Source organism: Pleurodeles waltl, chromosome 11 (assembly GCF_031143425.1).
Source record: "Pleurodeles waltl isolate 20211129_DDA chromosome 11, aPleWal1.hap1.20221129, whole genome shotgun sequence".
In the NCBI taxonomy this organism is placed as follows: domain Eukaryota; kingdom Metazoa; phylum Chordata; class Amphibia; order Caudata; family Salamandridae; genus Pleurodeles; species Pleurodeles waltl.
In genome coordinates, this window is record NC_090450.1 from 894,316,163 (window position 1) to 894,330,473 (window position 14,311).

Genomic DNA, 14,311 nt, shown 5'->3' on the forward strand with positions numbered 1-14,311 from the left:
GCATCACACTGGCATTCCATTGGCTAGATACCACAGCAAGATGAGAGCCAGCCATCGCCAACTGCAGCCCTCCTGAGACTCACTAAGCCCTGTCTGACCTGGAATGCCACCTAGCTAGATTACAATATTTTCCTATATACCTATTTACCTTGAGCTGGACCACACACCCATGTCTGAGCTGGCATTAAGGGGTACCCACTTACTGAAACCCACCACCAGGATCCCATGCCAGCCAAATAACATGGTTGTCAAGCTCACTGTACTCACCCCCTTTTGGCTGATGTGCTGCACTCAAGCGCCCATCCAGCTCTGGGTAGGCCACCACCAGTATGCAGGCCATCAGGGGGTCAGGTTCCAACGGGCACCCTGCCATCATTGGGAGGTCATCCCCAGCTTGGCCTCCTGGGTCTTCCATGCCCAGTGTCTCAGGTCCAACCACCTTTTCCTACAGTGTGTGCTCCCCCTGCTGTAGACCCACAGGGTCTGCATGTCCTTGGCGATGGCACTCCACAATCCCTTCTTCTGATGGGCGCTGACCTGCAGAGGTAATACAGACAGGAGAACACCATTACATGCACAATCCAGCCTGTCACACATATGGCCCACAAATACCATTTCAATCTCCATTGGCACACACATCACCTGTCACCCACCATGTATACAACCACCAGACATAACCCCAAATGGCTTGCTGCAAGCACACACATCTCCATGTCATGTGCATCGTGCCCATGGTATACTCACCTGATGGTTTGAAGGCCCATACAGCTGCCAATACAGGGGTAGGACCCCATCTACCAATCGCTCCAACTCCTCTGAAGTGAAGGCAGGGACCCCTTCCCTGGGCACACGGGCCATGACAGGATCCAGACACAGGTCACAGCAGCACACGTAGTGGAGGTGTTGTCCTGTGGAAAGTCAGGAATCAAGTGAGGTTTTAGACAGAAAATGGCAGTGACGTCCATGGCTGGGTACACCATAACCGCCGCCGGTGATCCCCATTGGCCACTGTACTCCATAGAGCCCCATTTTAGCCAAAGAGGAATACCACAGCAGTGCAAGACTGCCTTCTGCCATGACGCTCAACGCCAGCGGATTTACCTCACTTCCACCTGTCCCTACATACAGGACAGGCAGTCGCCATTTTATGGTGGTGGACAACATTCAGAAAATTAACAACTGCATCATTGCTGTAATTTGTATGTTCATTGCCATTCACATTGTCCCATCACATAAATGCTCTATGTACACTGAGGTGGTGGTTCCATTGTTCAGTTTGTGACATCCTACTCACTCTTGAGTCCCTTTGATACCTACCACTGCGGATGGATAGGAGGAGGAGACACCCCCCGTGTACAGACCCCTTGTGGACTTGGCCACACTGGAGGTCAGGCACATAATACTCACCTATAGACTGGGCAGGGCCACAATCACAGAGCTGTGTGCACAATTGGAGCCTCATCTAATATCAGCTATCCATCATCCCACTGGGATCACCCCTCTTGTGAAAGTTCGATCAGTGCTCCATTTCCTGGCAACTGGTTCTTTCCAAGTGACAGTGGGCTTGGCAGCAGGAATGTCACAGCCAATGTTCTCAATCGTGCTGGCAAGGGTTTTGTTTGTGTTGGACAAACACGTGTGCAGCTACATCACTTTCCCCCAGGTGGAAGAAATGGCCACTGTGAAGGCTGGATTCTATGCAATGGGACATATACCAAATATTATTGAGGCGATTGACGGAACACATATTATGCTTGTCCCTCCCCCGGGCCAATGAACAGGTGTTCAGGAATCAGAAGAGTTTCCACTCGCTCAATGTGCAAATGATATGCCTGGCGGACAAGTACACCTCCCACGTCACTGCCAAGATTCCTGGGTTGGTGGATGACACCTTCATCCTGAGGAATAGCAGTATCCCAAATGTGATGGCACAACTACAGAGACACAGAGGTGAGCCAGAGTCCCCACCCAATGTATGTCAGTGTATGCCTTCAGGAGTTATTCCCATACCATTGTGTTAGACTACTGTTTGTCCCTTAATACTTGCAGGTGACTCTGGCTACCCAAGCCTATCGTGGCTCCTGACCCCAATGAGGAATGCCAGGATAGGGCTGAGAATCACTGATCAATGATGCACATGGTGAACTAGGCGGATCATAGAACGTATCTTCGGCCTCCTGAAGGCCAGGTTCAAATGCCTCCATCTGACAGTCCCTTGCTACTCCCCTGAGAAGGTATGCCAGATAGTAGTAGCATGCTGCATGTTGCACAACCTGGGCCTCAGATGACATGTGCCTTATCTGCAGGAGGAGGATATTGAAAGTGCCCATGTGGCAGCAGTGGACCCTGAGAACAGTGAGGATGAGGATGTGGACCACAGAACATCAGTTATATGTCAATACTTCCAATGACACACAGGTGAGACAGGGGAACTGACCATTCCTCAGATTATTCATGTTTTCAGTGTGGCTGTAGCAGGATGGTATTCACCTCCTTTGCATCTCAACTGACTGTCACCTATGCCTTTTCATTTTTCAGATGTTGGTGTTATAACAACTGTGTACTGATGTGATGACTACAGACAGCTACAGTGTTCAGGGCATTTGCACAAGATGTGACTGTTTCCATATTTGCACATTTTCATCACATAAACCACTATCACTCAAGTTGTGTTCAAGGGTGTTTATTGTAGTGAAATTTATAGACAGAAAGATGTAATTGAATGGGGTGATGGTAGAGGTAAGTCTACGGTATTGGTCCAGTCTGTTTGTTGCACAGGTCCAGTGTCCAAGGGGCCATAGCAAGGGAAGCAAAGGTTAGTTAAAAGTTTACAAGGTGACAGAGTGGGACACAAGGGGGACATTCAGGAAGGTCTCATTTCCTGGCAGTGGTCTTGGCTAGTGTCCCTGGATTCTGTCTCGGTCTCAGGGAACGTTTGCGGGGTAGTTCACTGTCTGCAGGGGGAGGGGTGCTGGTGGCCTGTGGGTCCTGTAGAAGGGCCTCCTGTCATCTAGCTGCAGCTGTCCTCCGTGTGTCCCTGTCCCCCTGTGCCTGTGTCACCTGAACGGTGTGCCCACTTCCACTGACCCTACGACCTTGATTGTCTTGGCTGTGAGGTGTGGACTGAGGTCCCTGTACAGGTGGGCACACTGCTGATCAATGTTTCCTGGGGACAGAGGTGTGATGACGCTGGTTGTGTGCTGTGGTGTTGGATACTGAGGGGGAAGGCTCTGTGGTGGACTCGGAGTGGGCTGGGGTGGCTGACTGACCAGTGGTCCCTGATGGGCCAGGTAGTACATCCAGATCCAGAAGTCCAGAGTTACTGTCATCACTGGGGGCATCTTCTGTTGGGGGACTGGATAGTCATGGCACCTCCTCTCTGCTGGGATTGGCTGGGGCACCTGTGGGGATGTAAGTGATGTATTATGCTTCATGTCTGTGACATATTGTACATCCCTAGATTCCCCTATATCCTTGCTGTTGCCCTGCCACTTTTTTTTGTGTGTGGTGATGTATTGTCGGATTGATAGTTCTCCATGCTGTGCATGCTTTGGTGATGGGTGTACATGCAGGGCTGGGAGGGCTGTACATGCATTGGTATGGCATTGGGGTTAGTCACATTTGTAGGTACACTGTGTGGGATGGAGCGGAGTGATGGGAGTCAGGGTGAAGGGGTGAGATGGCATGTAAGTATGGGGGTGATAAGTAGCAAATATTGACTCACCAGTGTTCAATCCTCCGGCTACTCAGGTGAACCTTCAGGATGCTGGATTGCCAAGACTTGTTCCTCCCATGCTTTTAGCTATGGGGGAGGAGGTAGGGGTCCACGGCCAGGCCTCTGGATGGCGAGCTGGTGCCTTGCTGCCATGGAACGTACCTTTCCCCATAGGCCGTTCCACCTCTTCCTGATGTCGTCCCTTGTTCTTGGATGCTGTCCCACGGCGTTCACCCTGTCCACGATTCTCTGCCATAGCTTCATCTTCCTGGCAATGGATATTTGCTGTACTTGTGCTCCAAACAGATGTGGCTCTACCCTGACTATTTCCTCCTCTATGACCCACAACTCCTCATCTGTGAAACGGGGGTGTCTTAGTGTGGACATGGGTGTTGCGTGGTGTGTGTTGTGCAGAGGGTGTTGAGTAATGTGGTGGGGTGTGGGATGTGTGGTGTGTGACGGATGAATAGGTGTTTGTGGTATGTGCATGTAGTTGTCTCTGTGATTTGTGTGGCTAGCTATTGCAGTCTTTTCATGTTCGTAAAGGGTTGTGTGTGATGTGGGTGAGTGTTTTATAGTGCTGTGGGTGTGTGTGGTGTGTGTATGAGTGTCAGGTGTGTGATATTCGTTTTGGCCAATGTTGTGTTGTATTTGGGTGGCCATTCTGACCACACCGGTGTGTACCGCCAATGGTTTACCGCCACTGAATGTCCGCCATGGTGATTCGTGGGTCATAATGTGGTGGGCGTAGTTTTGTTGGCATAATGGTATGGGTGTTCGTACCGACACATTACCACTTACCTTTGGTCTGGCGGATATGTGTTTGTGGCAATATTCTTTCGGTTTAGTGTGTGTGTGTCATAATATGGTGAACGGATGTTCGCCTCCGCGACAGTATGCTGACGGCTGTCACCGCAGCGGTAAGCATCACTTACCGTTAATGTCATAGTGAGGGCCAAAATGTTGCCATGCATAGTGCACAAGTGTATGTATCATTCACAGGTCTTCATGCAGCTGACCATTTCATGGTTTGCAAGGGTTTCTAGTGTTACATATGCTATTCTGACAATGTGTGCATAAGTGTAATATCTCACAACTCACACACAGTTATCACTTTGGAAGGACTTTGTGACTTAGGGTCTAAGGATATATTCAAATATGTGTGTTCACTTTTAATTAGCCTTGCACAGTGACACATGAGAGTATGGTTCTTGATCACTGTAAGGTTGACATCACCCTCCTTTGCCTTGTGGAGCACAAGTGGGCCTCACAACATTCACGAATACCAATCTTTCATTGTTGAGGCCTCACAGATAAACCACTTTGTTTATATGTATTGTCCAGGTATTCATTGCAACTGAACATCATGAATTGTATGACATTAACATAAATACATGTACAGTTAAAACCAAAACTATGTCATGACACAACATACATTTATGTGTTCTTTTGTGAGCCATATAAGTGAATTAGGATGTGTGGAGATTGCGATAATTGATTTAGATAGCTTCATCCATTTTACATCTGACTTCTTTGCACTCAGACATGATTCCTGACTGTTTGTGATAGGTGGCCATACTGCTTCTGATATACCTGTATGGTGCAATACGTAGGTTGAACAACTGTCACTTGGTGGCAGACCAGAGACTGAGATGTTTTGGGTTTGTTCTTCTGAGTTCACATGCTTTGACATCATACTGATTACATGTCATTCTGCTGCTTGTGTAACAACCTTTTTAGTTCAGTGTGATTACTATTGTACACTTACCTTTAATTAGGAGTAATTTGGTATGCACAAAATCTTATATGTCCACTTTTGTATGCGAACACGTTTGATGTCTTTGTAATTCACTAATGAATCGAATATTTTCATGATATAACTGTGGTAGTACTTTGGGCCTTTAAAGAAGTTGTTGTGAATGATCATCCACTAGTGTAGATTTTGTACTATACATTGCCCTCATATGTTAGAGTGCTAACCATTACATGTTAACCTTCAACGTGAATATGCACTGTTGGATATACACAAACTTATATTACTCGTTGGGTGAGAATGCTTTACATCTTGCATCTTTGAAACTACCACTACAATACACAACTAATTGATGTATATCCCAATCTGAGTGAAACTTGATTTTCTATGGGTGTCATATGTTTGAAAGTCCATATGGGGAAATTTTTGTTACTAGTAGCCCTATGGAAACATTTCAGACATTATACATTCACTTAGCATTGTAAAGTTAATTGATGCAAAGGGTTCTTGTATGTTGAAGCATTGACAGCTGAATCAACATGGTGATGTGATGGGAATTACAGTTCATGAGTTTCATACACTGAGGGTGATGTTTTATATTTGGCTCATATGTATGGCCTTTCTAAACCATATTTGAGTATTGGGTATCTCATGTCACACATAATGACTTCATCATTTTCAGATGTTGATTTTCCAAGATAATCTGGTATGTCACGTCTGTCAGATATATTTTCACCTATTTTGAATGAGTTTCACAGTGATTATGTAAACAGTTGCAAAATGATCTAAATGACACAAACGAGAAGGTCATATGTGTTGTTAATATGATTTATTGTTTTAGACTAACAACTCATGGCTAAGTGGTCATTCGTTTTCTCAACTTTCAGTAAAAAAATGATAAACTATTTTATCCCATCTCTCACAACTGGCCATAGTGTAGACTTTCTCTCCCTCAAAGTCTTCATCCTCTTTTGGGACAAGTGGGATTGCCCCCTCATTGTCCCATGGGACATTTGTCCTTAGACAGATATAATGTAATATTGTGCAGACTAATGAGAATTTGCTCTCTAGGCACCTGAAGTGGGACATTAGTACCCCAAACATATGCACCAACACATTGCAAGATTTGGACAGAGATGTATTGAATTTATTGTGCCCAACCTTCTGGGAATTTGTGAATGGGGTCATCAGCCATGCCTGCAAATCGTATACATGGTCACCTGGAAAGAGAAAACATCATAGGTCAATGATTGTAATCTTTGTGAGCTCTACATATCTACCTTTGTGTCATTTGCAAGTAGGCATTGCCATACACATTTTGTTTTATTTAACACTGATATATCTTAGTTATTGTTGAACATTGCTCCACACATGTTTGTTTTCAAATTTTGGTCAATTGTACATATAGAACTGTCGCGTGGGCTCTCATTATCCTAAATGAGACTACTGGATTTCTAGGCAGCAGGATCGATAACGGTGTGGGGGACTGAGTCTGACCCACGTGTAAAGAACGCTGTCACCCTAAATCCGGTTTTTGCTCCGGCTAACTATCAGTGCCTCATTCCTCCCAAGGGGAAGAGATGATTGGGTAGCCGAGCGCATGACATCTTTGGTACTTCTCAGGGAAGTCGTGGTCACTCAGATCCAAACCAACTCTCTCATTTACATTATGATCTCATATACAAATGACAAAGGCAGTATAAGTTTTATATAATGTTTTAATAAAACGACTGCGTTTTAGATAAGTCATGGGCCGCAATAACCAGAACCATACAACACAGTAGGATTGAAATAGTCACCAGGAGAGTAAAACATAAGAACAAAGCTATCATCGTGTCTAATAGTTTCTACTCTCACTCTGCTTGGTCTATCTCGAGCACAGCATGTTAAGCTTTTAACTTGCCTTTCTGAATCACTGGGGAGATATCAGCCCTCATACCTGAGCAAAGGCCTGTGATCTTGGTTCAGCATCTGCAATGAGACAGTCAGCGTCTAGTTGTGGTTCCCTGGTCGGAATCTCCCTCTTGCGTGTATTGGGACAAGAAAGTGATTTTATAACTAACATGTCAGCGTGATCACAAAATGTCCCTACGCAGGAATGCCAAAGACTAAACTCCTACCACGTCTATCAGCAATGTACCAGACTGTATCCTTGACTGAAGCACAGAGTGAACAGGAATGTGTTATGGAGAACTCCAGTGCTGAAGTAGGCTAAACAGTGTGATATGAATAAAAAACAAGACCGTAGAACTGGCTATTTGAAAAATAACAGTACGAAGCCTAATAAAAAGTATCTAGAGCAAAGTGCACAGAGGCTCTAAGCTGCAAGCAAATGAATAAAATACATCCAGGGCAAAGTGCACAAAGGCCTAAAGCCCGAAGCTAATGCGCAAAGGATACATAAAACTAACCACACTACACCCTCCCCTTGTCGGTAGCAAGTGGTTCCAATAATAAAAAGTATGCCCCAGATATAAACAATACATAAACTATATATATTTCGACAAGGTCAGAAGACAACAAAGTCATAAATTTAGGAAACATGTGACGATAAAGCCAAATTCAATATAATGTCAATTTTGCAGGAGAGAAAAAAATCCAATTGTCAGACAGAAGCAATAGAAAGCAGGAGTTCCTCCACTTCGATATATGTCAATATCGGAAGATCCACGCCACAAAGTACCATGGAGCAGGTGTGTTCCAAAGCCCCCACACCATTCAGGGCGGCACCCCGTGCAGGGCCTATGAATGAGACAATACCATCTTCCTCCAGGAAGGGAATCTCATAAACTGCCTCACGAAGCAAACGCAACCGTAGTGCACAGGTCTGGGAATGAGCCCTAATCGGGAACATCAACAGATCAGTTTCGACCACTGGAGGGCGCTGCAGTGAGAGACAGAAAGCCAGTGCATGTTCAAACGAGCACCAAAGGCACCGAAACACAGGTTGCACACAATCCAAAACTGGTCGGAATGACAGAGACCAGTCACACTCCAAATGTCCCAGGAGTGTTGCTCCAAAATGCTGCATCATGCGTTCACGACACAGCTGCGCTGACGGGAGCAGCAATATAGGATCTCGTCGTGGCGGGACAGCCATTGCGAAAAAATAGCAACAATAGCAAGACTCCAGCCAATAAAGCCAAAGTAATCGGGAAACCCCAAAAAATGCTTCCGAAAATAGAGTGTATAGCCGAAGGTATCAAACCGAATATGGAAGAGAACGTGTGAGTAAAACCAACACCAACGGCTTTGAAAAAATGTGCAATTCCAGCAGTGCTGGACGCATTAAACATACGTCCCACAAGTTCACCAAAGTGACTCGGAAAGTTAGTATTCAAAAGGGACTGTATTTCCGCCGATGACCTTGCCACCTGTAGTGCGTAGGTTTCGCTAGCAGATGTAAGGGCCACATGCTTTTGAAACAATAAAGCCTTCAGTCGACTCAACTTGTCAAAATTAACCTTGGAAGTAGCAATATAAGGCCAGATGTCTGCTACCTCCCTAATTTGAGTGGGGGGAAACAACACATTCCCGCAGCACGTAACGGCCTTGGTGACAACGACAACGTAAACTATTCCGGCATGCATGCCACAGCAGCGTTCGCTGTTAAGAACAATGTAACTGCCGTTAGAAAACACCTGGAAAGTGTTTTTAATTACCGGGACTGGAACTCCCTTCAGATAACAAGCTAAGTTAGCAATCGAAGCATTACATGCTCCGTGCAAGGACAGCTGTTTACAAACCATGGAATGGCTGACAAACGTTTCGCATTCACTACCGCTAAGAAAAACCTCCCTCAAACCATTAATACATCTGTATAGAAAGGGAAGCTCCCACACCTCGTGTATCTAACTGTCTCCCAACCGTTCATATCTACCCACCGGAATGTGCTTCAAACAAGAAGTAAATTGCAGAGTGGAGATAGGCAAATTAATTAATTACCCCATGAATCAACCACTCAGCTGATGGAATCTCAGCAACCGTTAAAGGCAGTTTTTCCAATTTTTCAATATTCAACATGACATACGTCGCATCAGCTGTTGTTGACGAGTTAAATTAAATGAGACAAAGATCTCTCTGGCACGAATGTGCTGCCAGGGAACGCGACCTGCCTTCAAGGTCTGAAGAGTCCAACCCAGCTGCATGATGGACCGCGTCTGACTCTGCCCATGATATAAAGAAGACATATCTGATTTAATAATGCCTATAGCAGAGGAAACGATGCTGTCAATTGTGTAAACACGGTCAGAAAGGGTATGCATGCCATTATCTACAACAGACAAAGCCTGCATCAGGTTTTCCTGATCAATTTGTCTCAACCGGGCTGCTGCCTCCTGTTGTGAAAGCTTCCAAATCTCATTATATACTTTGTATAAAAATCATTTCTTCCGAGGAACCTTAGGTCCTGACAAAAAATCTTGTAAGTCAGTATCATTAGACAGTAACGTGAGATGTGATTTAACTGCATCCAGTGTGGATGATTTCAACCATTGCTGACAAAGCTTTCCCACGCTGTATGTAGTTATGATATCAGCATGTCCTGGTGAAATGTAGCGAGGGTCTGCCCTACTAGTCCTGAACCCCCCTGAAGAGGTGACAAAACGTTGATGACACTTATTAGTGTCTACAGGCCAAAATAACCACCCGCCCGGATGTACCAATGAAGTGTTAAGTGTACCATTCTGGACCCAGTGTGTAAACTCATTAAACGTAGCATTAACATATCGCTGCCAATTGTTCAATTTGGAAGGGACAGGTATACTAGGCAAATTTAACTCTCTAATCGTTGCCAAGCCCAAACAGCTAGTCTGTTGTACTGTGTCATTGAGGAAAATCATTTGCACAGGGATAATACATGCTCTAAAAAATGTGTCCCTCCCTGCATCTGCCAATTTTTTGTTCCCCAGACACTTTTTAGGTCAACAGTCTTAAACCAAAATTCATACCCCTCAACCGAAAGTTTAGATACAAACAAAGTTGAATACAGTAATTTAGTATCGGTCAATAACATTTGCTTATTAGCACACGGAGTAACTTTAAAATAGTAAGACCTAGCATTTTGTTGATTATGCCCAGAAAAATATGCAAATTTATCATAATACGTTTTTGAACTCCCTTGTGGAGGAGTTGGGCAATGTTCCCATTGCACATAATCAAATATGGACTTAGGGCTACTTGCTTTATGAATAAAGTGGTGTCCATAATAGTTGTAGCAAAACATGTCACCATGATTATCTCTAAATAGGTAAGCATCTTCATCGTCATAGACAGTATAATATTGTGATTCTGTCAGCATAGAATCTACTGTCTTCACATCCCAATCATCAGAAACAATGCCTGGTATAACAATATCATTCATAGATAACTTGAGAACATACAGTATTTGAATCAATTCAGTGGGACCATATATATCAAACATTACTTTATTCCACACAATCCCATCCGGAATCGGTATAGCAGAAATGTTTACATTGGACAAGTCTCTTCGAACCATATGAGACGAAAAATGTGGTTTTAACACTGTCTCCACGTGCTCAATGTCAGATCGTTCAGGAAGAAAATGACCATGTATCACTAGAAAAAAAGTAACCACAAATCCCAACCACAAAAAAAGAGTCATTACAGCCATAAAAAGCCACAAATAGTTCCAAGGAAAAACAAAGTATGTGCGTTTAAGCCAACACAGCAGCTTACGTGGACCTCGGATGGAAGATAGTGAGGACGAGGAGTCTGACATGGCATCATCAGTGTCGTTGAAGCAGCCAGAGGCAGTTCTTGCAAAAGGTGCAACCATGAACAAAAGACGCAAAAGGAGGGTGTCGCAGTGGCACACTGTAAACCACATGTTCAGAAACATCAGTAGAACGTATAGCAACTTGATCAAAAGATTCCAAATTAATCGTCATCTGTGGAACCATCGCAAGATCATCTTCCACCCTCCCCAAGCTCGGAGAGGAAACAGTGTCGGTACAAATCACCTGCAGCGGGACTTCTTCCCCAGTAGTGAGAGGGATTCCGGAACTACTGGGTGTCCCTCTTGGTCTGCTGTGCAGAATCGGCCACATGTTGTAACTTGACATTATCAATGGAAACAAAGCGATTCCCTTTGGCCCCTTGCAGCAGCGGTAAAATTACAGTTCTCGTACAGCTTATCCCTAATACAGGGACTGGTGCTCGATAAGAAGGACCAAATTCTTCCTTTACTGCGACCTTTTCACGCACAAGATCCCCAATCCTGGGTATCCAACCAGTAGGCGTTACTGGCTCATCCTTAATTCCTGTGGAGGCAGCACTCGCAGAAGAGTTATCTTCACGGAATTGTTGTAAATCCTGTAAAACAGTGACACGATCATTTATGTCAAAAGGCGTATCTGCCGCCTCCACACCAGGACCATCTAGATCAGGAACATACATTCGTTTTCCGAACAGGCACTCGTATGAAGTACGACCCCCCAGTGACCTTCTAGGCAAGTTATTAAGTGCTCTCTGTACTCCATACAGGTGGGCTAGCCAACTACGACCCGTACCTATAACTCTGGCCGTTAAGGATTGCTTTAAATCACAATTTAAACGCTCCACAACAGAATTTCCCTTGGGATGAAATGGAGACGAGAATTGGAGTTGGACCCCCAACGAAACCATGGTGTCCCTGAATGCCTTAGAGGCAAAAGCAGGGCCCTGGTCCGAATGAAAAGCCGCAACTGCAAATATATCGACAAAGATGCGCAAATCTTTAATAACAGTCCGAGCGTCAGCCGAGCGCTGTGGCCAGACCCACACAAATCTGGAGCACGAATCTACAGCAACCAAAATATATTTGTATGCACTATCTGACGTTAGCAGACCACAATGATCCAAGTACACACACTGGAAAGGTTTATTTGAAATCAGAAGGGGAGTCTGCTGCGGGCGTCTAGCCGACAAAGCTTTAATTTGTTGACAAACGTCACAACAAAGGACATACTGCTTTGTCTCTTTATAGAGACCAGGCCACCAGTAACACGCCTGTAAAAGTGAAATCGTGGCAGCCACACCAGCATGTGCAGATGCCGCCCCCTCATGTGCTGCAGAAATTAATCGAGGTCTCTCAACTTTATTTGGTATTTCACGTACACCAATGCTTGGAATATTAACAACAGCATTTAGCGCACTACTCAAGCAGTAACTATATTTAGAAGGAAATCCCTTAGGAAAGGGCGTGCCATGAGCCGTAGCCCTTATGGCAGCCAATATCTCTGTGTCTGGTTTGGAACTTGAAAGAGTCACTGCGGCCACAGTGGCAACAGCCACCGCTGACTTCGCGGCTTCATCAGCCAAAGTATTCCCAGCAACGTGTATTCCAACGCGCTGGTGTCCAAGTATATGTACAACATGGACTTTAGGAGGCGTTTCTTTCAGATCCGCAACCTTACCCCACAACAATTTGTGTTTAATGGTGTTGCCTTTAGAATCTCTGAACCCATTCGACTTCCAATAGTGTAAATATTCATTGAAAGACTGAGCACAGTAGTAGGAGTCACAGACCAGCAAAGTTAAAGTCGCCGGATCCGCGTGCTCCAATGCTAACAATAGAGCTTTGAGCTCAGCCAGCTGTTCTGTACAATCTCCCAAGGTTTGAGTATAAGTATGTCGGGGGCAGAACACTTCCCCCTCCATAGTGCCGCTCACCACCGCACATGCAGCAGAATATTGTTGTTTAGTCCCAACCGCCGGTTGCGCAGAGCCATCGGTATACATGACCGTTTGATATTGGTCAATAGGCAATGTGCCAGCAGGAACTGGGTATTCCATTTCATATTGAAGAAATTCTTGAGTCTGCAGTTTAGGGTCAAATATGTAATCGACATCAGTGGCTGTCAAAGACGAAGCCCATTGTATCCATTGCAGGTGTAAAGCTTTCGAATTAGGAACACTCGCTTTTGTAACAGCTTCCAAGGCTGGAATTGGGGAAATGACAATGATGCATTGGCCCTGGGCAAGAGATCGTTCTTTAATCACAGCCATCTGTACTGCAGTGAGTATTTTCTCAATCTGTGCAAATCGTTGTTCTGCAGCAGAATACAAGTGGGACTTGTATGCAATCGGGACTGTCTCACCCTCATTAAAGGTGACATACGTAAACCCAACAGCCCCAGGTATCACCCTGATGACTAAATGCGTTTTATTGTCCTGTGTGTGTAAATGTTGAACTGCTAAGAGATCAGTTTGCAAATCTCGTAGTATATGTGTATGCTCAATCGTCCAAAATCTACTCTAAAAATTTGGGCGAATCAACTCATATAATGGTTTTATACGCGTAGCATAATCAGGAATGTAAGTTCTGCCAAAATTCAGAAACCCCAACAATGACTGGAGCTTCCGAACCGTATTAGGAGGCTGCAACTGAGCACATTTCTCCCAAAAATGTGGCGCTAAGCTCTTGCCCTCATTCAACAATTCATATCCCAGGAAAATGACGCTGAGGAAGGCAATCTTTGATTTCTTAAAATTAAACTTCAAGCCAATTTCAGCAAACCCCACAACAATGCGTGCTACACGCCTTAGATGCTGCAGAATCTCATCATCTGTCAAATATATATCATCAACATATGATAACGACTCAGGGTCCAACTCATGCAGAATTTCAGTCACACAAGCCGAAAATAGTCCTGGGCTATTCTTATACCCCTGAGGCAAACGACAAAACTTTTTCTTAGAGCCAAACGCACTGAAACTGGTATTGTCCCGACTTTCGGGCGCTATATTTTGGCAGAAAAATCCATTCGAGATATCTAATGTTGTTTTGTATTTTTTACGCACTATATTATTCATAAGCGCTGCGCTATGTGAATTCTGTATTG